The 12,150-nt window shown below is 41.6% G+C and overlaps 1 protein-coding gene across 3 annotated transcripts in view; it reads left to right on the top strand.

Annotated features, from left to right (window-relative positions):
• The first annotated feature begins 1,207 nt into the window (after positions 1-1,207).
• The window catches only part of LOC103381637 (C-terminal-binding protein 2), a 79,581-nt gene continuing 68,638 nt past the window's right edge, over positions 1,208-12,150 (top strand). For all 3 annotated transcript variants that reach the window (XM_008314093.3, XM_008314094.3, XM_025057655.1), the window contains exon 1: positions 1,208-1,602. The gene's annotated coding sequence lies outside the window, so the exon portion shown is untranslated. The remainder of the gene's footprint in view (positions 1,603-12,150) is intronic.

A 12,150-nucleotide genomic window follows, 5' to 3' on the forward strand; every position in this document is an offset into this window, starting at 1 on the left:
ACGTTCTCTTCATATTTATTAAACAGAGTAGGTGAAAGGTTCTCGTCTTGAGTGGAGCAGTGATGTGACCCGCTTTGGTTGCACTCCGAAGCTTACTTATGAGAGAGAAAGAGTATTCGTAGAGAGCCTATGAACAGTGAGGGTGGATGAGATTTGTCTTTTTATTATTCTTCAAACAGATTATGATTTTACTCTGCAGGAGAGTAAGAAAATGAGGCGGTGGAGGTCATCGGAGCGTTGAAGCTGATTGGAATCACATACCATTTGGAGACAATATACAATTATACTCAAACATCAATAACATCATAGCTGTCACTTCTCAGAACACCATTCACCACATCAGGTTTCAGTGCAATTATACCACTGAGGGTGTTGTTGACTGTCTTTTTGTCCTCCCTCGCCACACACGTCCACAGCTGTGCTCTGACTGTAGGTGGAAAATAGTTGATGGACAGATCAATGAAGGCGCATGTGGAGACTAGTCAGAAGGCATGTGGGGAGAGAGAAGGTGGGATATAGATGATTGAGCTCATAGAGACCCTTCAGCGACACATCACACAGTCGGCTGCCATTTACTGTATACTTCATTTTGTGCAGAATGCAGAAAAAAGCGTCCAAATGAAAAGGCAGAGCCGTCTGATTGGAAGTTCAGTTCTGTTTTAATGCCATTTGAAACCCAGCAGTGATTAATGCAATGGTTCTATAAATAGGACTATGGCCTATGTCCCCCCCCCCCCCCCCCAGGTCAACACATTCATGGTCATCGCCTCAAAACTCTACCGAACTTTATTTATACCACTGTCAAGTTGAATGAAAACATTTTCACATTTAAAAAAAAAATTCCATCTAATGGAACAGGCATTCTGTGAGATGTTCTCTAATTGAAGCGCTGCTTACAGGTGTTTGGACTAGAATTCAGGCTATTTGGATAAATACCTTTGTTGTTTTCATGAAAAAGTATATTTTTTATTTGACTTGGACGTTTTAACGTATAATTATTTTTTATTGTTTTTAAAGATTTATTAATTTATTTTCAACCACGGACTCTCCGTGTTGTATGTTTGTATGTGTGGTGAAGGAAGAGGAGGAGGGGCGGATATTTTCTTCTTCTTGGCTTATGTCATTGGTTTAAACGACCCAAGACCCCGCCTTTATTTTAAAAAAATGGAGAGGAGCGAGTTGGTGTGACTAAAGCCAAAGACACACACGGAGAGAAAGAGAGAGAGAGAGAGAGAGAGAGAGAGGAGCTGGGGGAAAAATAACAGTCAAACACTAACAGACACCTTCTCTGCATTCTACGGTGCGTGGTGTTTAGGTAATAAAAAAACAAAAAACAAATAAACAAATATTGGCACATCCTCGCCTTCAACGTGTTGGCTTATCACTACTGTTTTCTGCTCGTTTCTTCACATGTGAAGACAGAAGACGAATATAAAAGGAGGAGAAGAAGAAGAAGAAGAGAAGGAGACGTTTTCACTTGTGGGAGGATTAATAAGGTGAAATCACTATCTTCTGCCAAATCTTCAGCGGGAGCGGATGATGCTGCTGCCGCCGCCGTCGTACTACTGAGAAAGTCTGCAACTTCACATATCACTCACCCAGGTAAGACCTCAGTCTGCTTTTTCACGCATTAGTCCGGTTTTCCTGTCCATACAGTGAGAGTGTGAGTGAATGAGTGACGAGCCGCCGTGTGTCCGCATATAGCTCTGACCATGTGTGTCCACCTCACTGCGCCATGAAGATGAGGGACAGACGGGTGGGATAACACGCTGCACCCGGGGTTGTTGTTTTCTGTCTAAACACACACCAAGCTGAATTTGAGTGTTTCATACAACCGTCGAAACATGGTGTGTTCAAGTGTCCCCCACCATGACATTGCAAGGGTATGTGCAGGGAAAATGTTCAGCGCACACACACTGAGACCTGCACGGAGTGGGAAGGTGTGTGTGTGTGCGTGTGTGTGTGTGTCTATGTCCGTTAAAAGAAAATAGGAAGTGGGTTGTTATGCGTATTAGATGGACGGAGTTGTTTTGTTTGTTTGTTTGTTTGTTTTCTGCAGACGTGGAGTACGTTTGTGCTGTAGTCGTATATAAGCAACATTAACAACAATGTTGTCATTTTTAAAGACTATTTATTATATGTTAATACCATATATCTAAATAAAACCATTACACTGTATCAGTGTCACTGTCCCTTTACAAGTACCTCATCTGTAATACTTCCTGAGGGACAGTCAGAGAAGATGACAACATCACTCAATACACCAGAGGCTTTACATAAACTTTTATTCCTTTTTTTTTTCTTCTTCTTCTTCTTCATCGTAAGGACACAAATAACAAAAGCACATTTGCATGGCATTCTAGGTACTCTGCTGCAGGGACTAAAACCTGAGGGATTTATTTTGTGTCTGCAGAATCTGAAGGTTTGCAGGTGGCAGTAAATGCTACAGACGGAGATCAGGCTTATGAAACTTTTGAACACAGACACAGACCTGTGTGCTTTTTTGTTTCAGTAGATGTGAGTGGAGAGATTTGGATCCGTCATGTTTTCGAATGTCTTATAGATGTTGTTGTTGGATGATTTGCTGAAGATTTCTTGAACAGATAATCTGCACAGGGAAGTTGAGAGTTATTTCACACCTGATGCCCTTCCTGATACAAGCCTGTGTGTTTATCATGACCCCGTTGCCAGGAAGTGATAAGAACTTCTGGGGTTAATCGTCTAGGCCCGGGGCACATCTGAACGCAGGCTGTGTTCTTGGTATTTTGAATGCGTTTGAGTGTAATAAATCTTAGTTTCTTTATAGCCACAGTGCTAATATTTGTAGTTAAGATTCATCTGTAAAAGAAAAATGACGATGGTTCATCATGTTTGCAGTCGCTGCTGGACACTGACAGTGTATGAATGAGCCGCTAATTGCCTTGTGTTAACTTGTTAATTACACACACTCAAGTATTCTTACACATTATGAGGGCTAATTAATTCACTGATTACTGGGAGAAAATGACAACAGGACACATGTTGCATTAATGAAAACCTGCAGTAATCCAACATTGCCCAACAGAATTGTCACTCATTTGTTGTCCTCGATAAAGATGATTTTAATTTTGGACTTTTACATTTACTTTTTTTTTAAAACCTAATTAGCATTAACGTGAGCCTTTGAACTTGTTCAGTTTCATGGTAGGTTAGACACAATGGAGAAAAGTCAACAACAAGATCATTTATTTAATGCCTGGCAGCGGAGCAGGACATGACCTTGGTAAAACAGCTCTTTGTCTTGTCTTATGGGTGACCATGTGTCTGTATTAGAAGGGGAAGCAGGGTGTGTGTGTGTGTGTGTGTGTGAGTGAGTCTGAAGGGAACATAAAGACACTGCAGATGTGTGCAGCTTGCGTGTCTGCTCAGTTTTTCGGCCATTGTCCAGGAACCATTTAAGATGGTGGGCAGCGCAGCACAGCAGAGCTCTGTTGTCAGGAACTCCATTACATCTCTCCTCACTCACAAGAGCAGCAGGAGGAAAGGGGTCGTAACACTGAGCACCGTTACATCATCTGTGGCCAATTTTTGTCCCCCTACACCAAAAAGTTTTAGTACAAAGTTGAGATACTTTGGGTTTTTGCAGATCCTCTTATTTGTTTTACTACTACATACCAGCTGTCTTTAGAAACTGTCATGTTTCCAGAGAGGAAATTGAACAGACTCCACGAGCAGACCTGGTGAAGAGCCTGCCCTCTGCTACCCTCTCCTGGGTTGCTGAGCACCACCCTATCACTCAAGGCAATTGAACTTATCTGAGGGGACCTCTGTTAGTCCTGTGCAATATTTATTACCATCCGTCATCCCCGCGACTCTTGCTTTACGGGTGAATAACAGTGGCTGCTAAGTCCTGTGTTAAAAAGTTCCCTGGCTGGCGACCATTAGGAGGGATTTATGGAAGCAGCTCCCCAGGAAGTGCTGTGGGAGGGAGAGGGGACATGTTTCAGAGTCAGTGCGTACCCTCTGGGCTGTGGTACCAAATATGTCATGGATAAAATTCTTACTTCTGCAGTAGTAAAGCACTCTTCAAACCCTTTGTTTCTAAATATTTCTTAACTTCTTTATTAGTTTTACTATGTGTACTGTGTACTTGTGTGTTACTGTTTCAGCACAGCATCATAAATCATCTGTAACTTATTACAATGACTGAGAGGATACTTTTTTTTTCTATTATTTATTTTATCTTAATTTGTGTTTTGTCTTATACTGTTGAAAGATCCATTGGCCTTTGTTTTTGTTATCTTAGTTTAACAAGTTGCCACGTGAGCCCATGTCTATGTGATGTCACCACTTTTGGATATTATCTTTGGACCTGCTGTGATGAGAATGTTTTATTATTTCTCAGAGTTGGGATTGTTTGTCAGAGTTAAAAACAATTGTAATGAACCTGTTAGTGAGTGAAGCTGAAGCGGCAGGGCAGCACTACGCTGCGAAAGAACGCCTGACTGTTTTTCTTTCAGGTCAATTTGAATATGTGTTTTTAATTGGTCTCTGAAGGTTACGGCTGCGTCTCTTCCACTGCCTTCCTTAAAAGTGTCTGCACGGTGTGACTGTGTTGGGCAACGGAGCTCGGGGCCAACTGTGTTCATTTGAAACCTGGCAAACAGGCTCATTATCTCCAACCAAAAGTGAGATTGATTTCGCTGAAAGCCACAGCAGTTATGGAAGAAAGAAACGTAAAGGTGGAGCTTTAAACTGATCAAGAGAGTAATGCTCCTGCTGTGAGGTGCTCGTAGTCAGAGGGAATACGCTCTAAATGGAAGGCTTCATTGGTAACCACTAAATAGCTTTACTTACTCACAACAAGTAAAGACATCATCAGTCTGCTCCAGCTACTCTGTCAAAGCTGCAAGAACTCCTCCAAGAATGAGCAATGGTTAAAAACAGATATTTCAAAGAAACAATTTGCTTGTGAGACCTAATTTCTCAGCTTAGTTAGCCTAGTTTTTCACCATATGCAGGAGCGTGCCGGTGAGTGTGTGTCTGCGCCTAGGTGAGTGTGAGTAATCGAGGTTGGAGCACCGCTGGAATTTTCCCCATGCCATTGCTAACCCCATCACTGCTATGATTTTACTGACAGTGGCAGTGATTGTGTTTTGTGGAGCTACACAGGGCGAAGGATAATCGGAGCTGCAGATATCTTTTTCATAGCGATGGCGGAAAGTGTAACTCTGAGCCAGCACTATTCTCCGTGGCGCACAATGAGACAAGATCCAGCGATAGCGCCGAGCATAAAGACGTCCACAGTGTTCTCTAACACAAACAGATGTGTTCTGCTCTGGAAACCTCCAGTGTTGGCGATGGGACGATACGTCTGCCGCTGCCACTGCATTACATGAAGATGCTACTCTCTGCTGTAGTGATGTGCCTCTTCACATTAGTTTCAAGCTAAAGTAAGGTGACCATGTAATGTGGTGTAAGTGCAGCCTCTGTGAGCCAAGTTGAGAACTCAGACGAGGCCCGTAGGTGATGTCCTGTTAGTGTGATGGACTGATGGCTCTTTAGCAAAGCAGCAGCAGGACAGCAATTAGAGTTATTAATTATTTTCTTATAACTTAATACCCTTTCATTTAATGCATATTAATTGATGTGCTCCAGAATATGCACTGGCACAATCCACCAAGGATTTCTCAAAGGCAAGCACAAAAGACTTTTATTATCTCAAAGAGGAAGTGGTCTTCTGGGACGTAAAGTGCCCCCGCTCAATTGTGTATTACATTATGAAACAGACGTAAGTGAAATGAAATTACAACGTATCATCAGCACAGTGAAGGATCCTATTCAATAATTATCTCAGCAGAGCCATTGTTATAATGTCACACTGGTTCTTTGAGATGTGAGGGGGGTGTGTGAAGGGGTTAGGAAGTCCTCATGCAGCTTAGTTAAAAAAAAGGCCGTTTCAAGGTTAAACTGAGTGAAGGCCAAATGTTTGGAAAGGGCAATGGATTCATTACATGTCCTTTAATGTGATTTGCTATATCTCCTCCTCCTGCTGCACTTGGTTTTCTTTGGAGATGTGTGATCTCGAAGAGAGCTCAGGGTTGAGGGGGTGCAGCGGGGGTGCTGCTGTAACTTACCTCCTGCATGTGTAGATGTCTACAGGACTACTAGAATGGAATTATGGGACACAATGACTGCATATTTACTCACAGTCGTATCCAGGCCTCGAAGTCGATTGTTGTCTTTCTGTTGCGTTAATGACAGAAATAGTGACTTTTACATATATAGACCACAGACACAAGGTTAGTGGTTAAAGTACCAGAGTGGGAGTTAAACTACACTCCCTGTACATCAGTACTGGCAGGGCAGCTTGTGAAGGAGGCACAAAGGGTGGCGGTGATGCCTGCTGTATTCTGTCCTCCTAGTCACAGCAGCTGAGTCTCCTCTGCTCCACTGCCTGTATATCAGACCTGTTAATCCTGTCTCTCTATTTCTTTAGAGTGCATGCATTTTAGAAAAATACATTTACTTTAGCTTCACATATGAAACACAACCTATATATTACTATTGATTTTACCATTCTATCATTCAGATCAAATCCTGGCTCTTTGTAGCTTCCGGTCAATTTTTCACCACATCTCTTCAAGTCATAACTAACGTGAGTGTGTGTTCTGCTCCGAGATCTACGAGGAACAGAGGGATGAGCGCGACACCTGTCAGATTTCTGCTGCTCCACTAAACAACAAAACAGGTCAACCTCTTGACTTTCAAAGACATATTTCAGAACAGCATATCAATGCTGGCTAGACATGTGGCTGTCATACATTGTTATTTTATATTGACATTAAGAAATTCAACTGAATCTACAGACAGTCAACTAAAGGCATACATCAACGTTCATATTTTAATGTTTTTTTCTGTAAACATGACAATGTATATTCAAAGACAGCATGGTGATATGCTAATGAAATTCTCAGACCTGTTTTATTTCCCATCATTAGTTAAATGGTCTTATGACTCAAACTGGAGCTAATTGTGTCCCAAGTAATGTTCTCTGTCCCTCCTTTGTCTCCAATTCACTACGGACAGTTCAGTCACACTGTTGCTATTGTTGCCAACAAGTTCCAGCTACAGCCATGTGATGGCTATGGTTTTTACGACCCCATTCAAACTTGGTTTGAACCCCTGCTCTTAGCAGTCACAAGAGAACAGGTCCTGAATTCAAGACTTAAAACCACTTATAATGATGGGTTGGACTTTCTAACCAAATTTCTTTAACTATATTTTCTAACTTTAAATCCTTAACAAGCATCCCCTATCACATTATTCAATTAAATAAGTTAATTATAAAAAATATTTTTGGTAGCGTTACTGTGCTGTGTCACAATGGCTGTTAGCAGTAGCCATGCCCCAACCACCATTGCCCCTCCACCCTAGTGAAGGTCTCATTGCTTATGTAATGTCTCCAAACATTTGTGCAGCATTAGGGGAAGTCAGGCATGCCATAAACTGAGCAAAACGTCCCCCTGTGCACCCCATTGAGGTGGGACAGATGGTGAACCTCGTTCCCAGTCTTGTAAACTGCCTGTGACAGCAGTGGCACACACAGACACACACACACACACAGTTGAGTGAGGGCAACACTAACTGAAGCTCCACAGACTGAAGTGGATGCAGTTGCATTAACAGTTGTCGGTGAAATGCTTGTTACCATAACCATAGAGCATCACATTTTAATTCCCTTTGTGTGATAGTGTGTTTTATTTACAGGGTGGTTTTAATCATTGCAGTTTTTTTTTTTTGGAAATGAACTTTTGTTTTGCTCCACCTGTAAGGCCAGGCTTCAGCCGACCTACACACAAAGGCTATCAGATGTGAACATTAGACCATCCATCACATGTTTAAGAAGGTGACCTGGAGTTGTTTTCTAATTTAGTCGTTAATCACAGCCACAAAAGAGTGTAGGGCACTTTCACTTTGCAACCCACCCTCCCAAACAACTCTCTGAGCAGAGTCCATTACTGAGTAAACACACATCCAAACACTAAAGAAATGAATGAAGATGCCCAGCTCAGAAGCCCCAGAGGTGAGATCAAATGGCAGGCGTGCTGATGATGAGGGATGTTTATGGCTGACACTCTATTAAGGGGAGACTCTTCCCTGCTGGCTCATAATGAACATCCACCTCGTGAAATGGTTGCTCTGAAGCTTTTTCCTCACACTGAATTACTGGTCATTTTCATCAGAATGCACCGTAATTGCTCTCGGCGGTCAGTCGGGAGAGTGGGACACCGAAGGGGAGAATGAGTTTTTTGGACAACTTAGCAAGGTGACTGGCTTATGGAGGCATTAGCCGTGTTGATTGGAATAAATCTTCAGTGCCATCTCCTGCCTTTGTATGTTAATGAACAGCAGTTATGTCCTTGGAGGCTGATATTTCAGGCCTGAACTCTTCTTCTCCTTTTCTCCGTCTACATGGTAACTCCTCCTCCAGATGTCCCACACTGCAGGAGGCTCACATTTGAGAGGCTCACCGCCAAACACGCTCACTCGCAAACACATCAGAATAAACACACAACACCTCTGGAGCTGACCTGTTACGAAACAACCCTGTTGTGTTCTGTCAAATAAGAGAGAGTTAGGTAATGCTGAGAATTAAGGCAACTTGTGTGTTGGAATACAGGCAGGGAAACATTTTCAATGAGGAGAATGTTTTTTGGAAACCACAATGTACCATCTGCACTCAGCAGGGTGCACGAGCGACACTGGACCACTGCTGTGAGGAGCTATTGCATTGTTATTAAATGGCTGTTGCCTCACTGGCAGCCATATTAAACACTCAAGTCCTGTCCCTGATTCAAGTAAGTAAGGAAGAAAGCAGAAAGGTGGGTGGGAGGGCAGATGAAACCAATGTAACCCCGTGGACATGCTGACATAGCTGCAGTGGTGCAGATAAGAGAGTGGCAGTGCCAACTTCCCCAAAAAGAAAGTAAGACAGAAGAGAATTTCCTTTGCTCTTTCCTCATTTCTGTCCCTCTGACCTTTCTTCTTCCGTGTGCCCACACACAACCTTGTGTTTACTTCACTTAAAAATGCTGAGCCAAGTAGCAGTTCTCCATATGTGTCTTAACAATCCATGGTGTAAAAATTAAGGGAGATTATTGATTCCCAAAAGTTTAATCCATTTTTTTACCTGTCATTTTTTTTATATTTTCACTTTTCTAGGGTTAGTTAAATGGTGTTTAGCCATCATTTTCTTCAACAATTTACTTTCTGTATATGCCAAAAAAAAACCCTGCTTCTGTACCACCCTCTCAGGTGGCCTACACAAGTGCCTACAAACGTGTAATCTTCTGTTATCAGTGAACAGACATGTAATAAATAGTAAAAAGGCCAAAGGATTGGAAGAACCGGTTTGGCATGTCCAGGCAAGAGACAAATGATGCGTCATTTATAATGGTGTCTTTGAACAACTCTTTTAAAACAAAAGTATTTCCTATAAAAAAACAAAGTGAACTTTTCAAAGGGAGAGGAGAGATACTGACTCTCCCTGAGATGCATATGTGCTCAAACAAAGTTTTTAAGTGTCTCATTTTTGGGGTCTGTCATCCTCTTTAAAAAAGCCTGACATTTGAGACCGTCTGTGTGGAGGATTTCTTTTGTGACAACTTCAAATTACGGTGGTCCAGAATCACCTGGGGAAAAGAAGGGTTAGAGGGACTGTAGGAGAAGGAGGCTTGTGCTTATTTAAATGTCACCTGAATGTGGTGAATGCATAATATGTTCCTTTTTTTCTACCCAGCATTACATGTGCATTTCACACAGTATGAAAACATTTCTTTTTTCTTTTTTTTCTTTTTTTGCCATCTTTTATTCTCGGTGCCTCTGCCTGTCTTGTCTGTTTGGCTCAGGCTGTGTTATTGGCAGCAAGCTTTAATCTACGTGAGTCTCTGCCAGCATCTTGACAGTACAGTAGCTGCATACTGGTTATGTTGTTTGGTTTTTTTTGTGCAGTTAGTAACTAAAGGACCAAGCCCTCAGGTGAGCTGATTTAGGCCAGACCTGCATCTTCCTGCCAATGATTGATAAACTGAATTAAAAATTTAAATTCGACGATTGATTTTATAGCCAGCCAAAGAGCAGCCAAAATCAATCTCTGCCCCCATTAAATCCCATGATTTCGTAGATTATTTTTTTTCTGACCTGCAGCTCAGTATGTGGAGGTGAAGGAACACTATATTTAATGAATTAATATAGGGCTGCTTTTTCTCAGTGAGAGTTAACCCATATCCAGTGTTTCATAACACTGCCTGACTGCATTCATTTTAATATGACCCAGCCAATTGAATAAAATGCTAGCAGTAGAATTGCTGATTAGACACTGGCATATTGCAGACTCTCTCAGCAGTTATTTTCACAGACATTTGGAAATGAGGAATACATAAAACTTTGAAGTGGGTAGTTATTTCTCCATAATGATTCTTTTCATACAGAACAAGAGTATCTTTTTTATAACCAACGTCTGGCATTTTTGTCAGCACTCAGTTTACTTAGAAGTGCCCTGGGGGCTCTGCTTGTCACTGACCTTTCTAACAATGATCAGACAACCAGAATACACTGTGTCTCTGGGTAATGGTAGTCAACTGTCACTCAAAGATGAAAAAAGCTACATTGAGGGTCCGACAATGTTGGAGTGGAGGTGGTGGCCGAGGTGAAGGTGTGCATTCTTTGACTTTGTTTCTTTGACAGATAGCTGATGACAGTCTAGGATTAAGTTCTCACAAGTCACGTCAGCTGCTCTAATCACATACTTCTACGTCTGAGTGCCGTCAATCGGTTTCTGATGCTTCTGGTTGAATAAGCACCCATTATAAATACTTTTTTAATGTCTTTGTCCTATTAACTGTTAGAGAAGTTTCAAATATATTGCAGAGTACCAATTCCATTTTTAAAAAGAGTACCAACTCTTTTTTGGGAATTGTCTCTGAGATATTAGGATAGACAATGGCATTGTGCACCAGTTCTCAGTGTGCTAAATGGAGACGTTTGAACTCCACGACTGCAAACAGTGCATCTGTTTAAACAGAGGCATTTTCCATAATTAAACAAATGCATAGGAGAGTATGCTGGGTGGCTCCCCTGATTAATGGAGCAATTACATAATCCATTACACTGAATTATGAATGTGTTAATGATGAGCCTGTGCTGGCTAATGATTCCTGGAGTTTGCTCTTGTAAAATATGAGAAGTGATACAGAGAGGACTGTCAGTGTTTGCAGATGTTGCTCTAATCACCGGGAGGTGAAACTAACGGGGAAAGAAGATATTTGTGACTTCCTACTGCGAGACGCAGATCCAGCATTATGGGTCACTGCATCATGTTGTAAGAAAACATGTCCCATTTGATGTTGCCTATTTAACAAAATTATATTTGACTTCATACTTTGCCAAGCATTAAATAATAGTAATTAGGAATTATGAGACAAAAAAAGAATCACAGTCAGACTACAGTAATGCTAATGCTAACTATTAGTAATGCTAATGCTCCAATAACACAAAAGTATCTTAAATGGAAGCTCATTTCACGCCTGGTGTGGATTATATACATGGTGTTGTGTCTTTGTATAGCAACAATGATTGCTCAACCATTATACGCACAGCACCTCAATGGCTGGAATGATTGACATTTATTATGTTGTTGGCCCGGTGATTTAAGCCTGTGTTTGCATTAGATGTGGATCATTTGAAGTTCATTGTGCGTGCAACTACTTCCTGAGGTAAACAAACCAGACGGAGTTCCAACTTCGGGCTGAGGGCATTTGTCTGTTCATTATCTCTGACAGAAAATTCTACCACAGTGGGAAATGTTCCTGTACTTCCTCCAGTCACAGAGCTGAGGGTCTACAGAATTTGAAGTTCCTAATGAATAAGTGAAAGTTTACAACTGGTGAAAGTTTGTGAACATTAAAGCCCAACAGTTATTACAGTGTTTGATTACACAGACAAAGATGTGCTTTTTTTAGATGAATTCTAAGCTACATCGTTGTCTGAAGTGGTCTTGTTACCAAGACGGATCAGACAGCTCTATCAACACCCACTTGTTGCTCTGTCAAACACCACTGATACAGTCTGTGGCTGTAAAACCCCGGAGTCGTCTCTGGATCAGTCGGT

This window comes from Cynoglossus semilaevis, chromosome 8, assembly GCF_000523025.1.
Source record: "Cynoglossus semilaevis isolate Cse_v1.0 chromosome 8, Cse_v1.0, whole genome shotgun sequence".
In the NCBI taxonomy this organism is placed as follows: Eukaryota; Metazoa; Chordata; class Actinopteri; order Pleuronectiformes; family Cynoglossidae; genus Cynoglossus; species Cynoglossus semilaevis.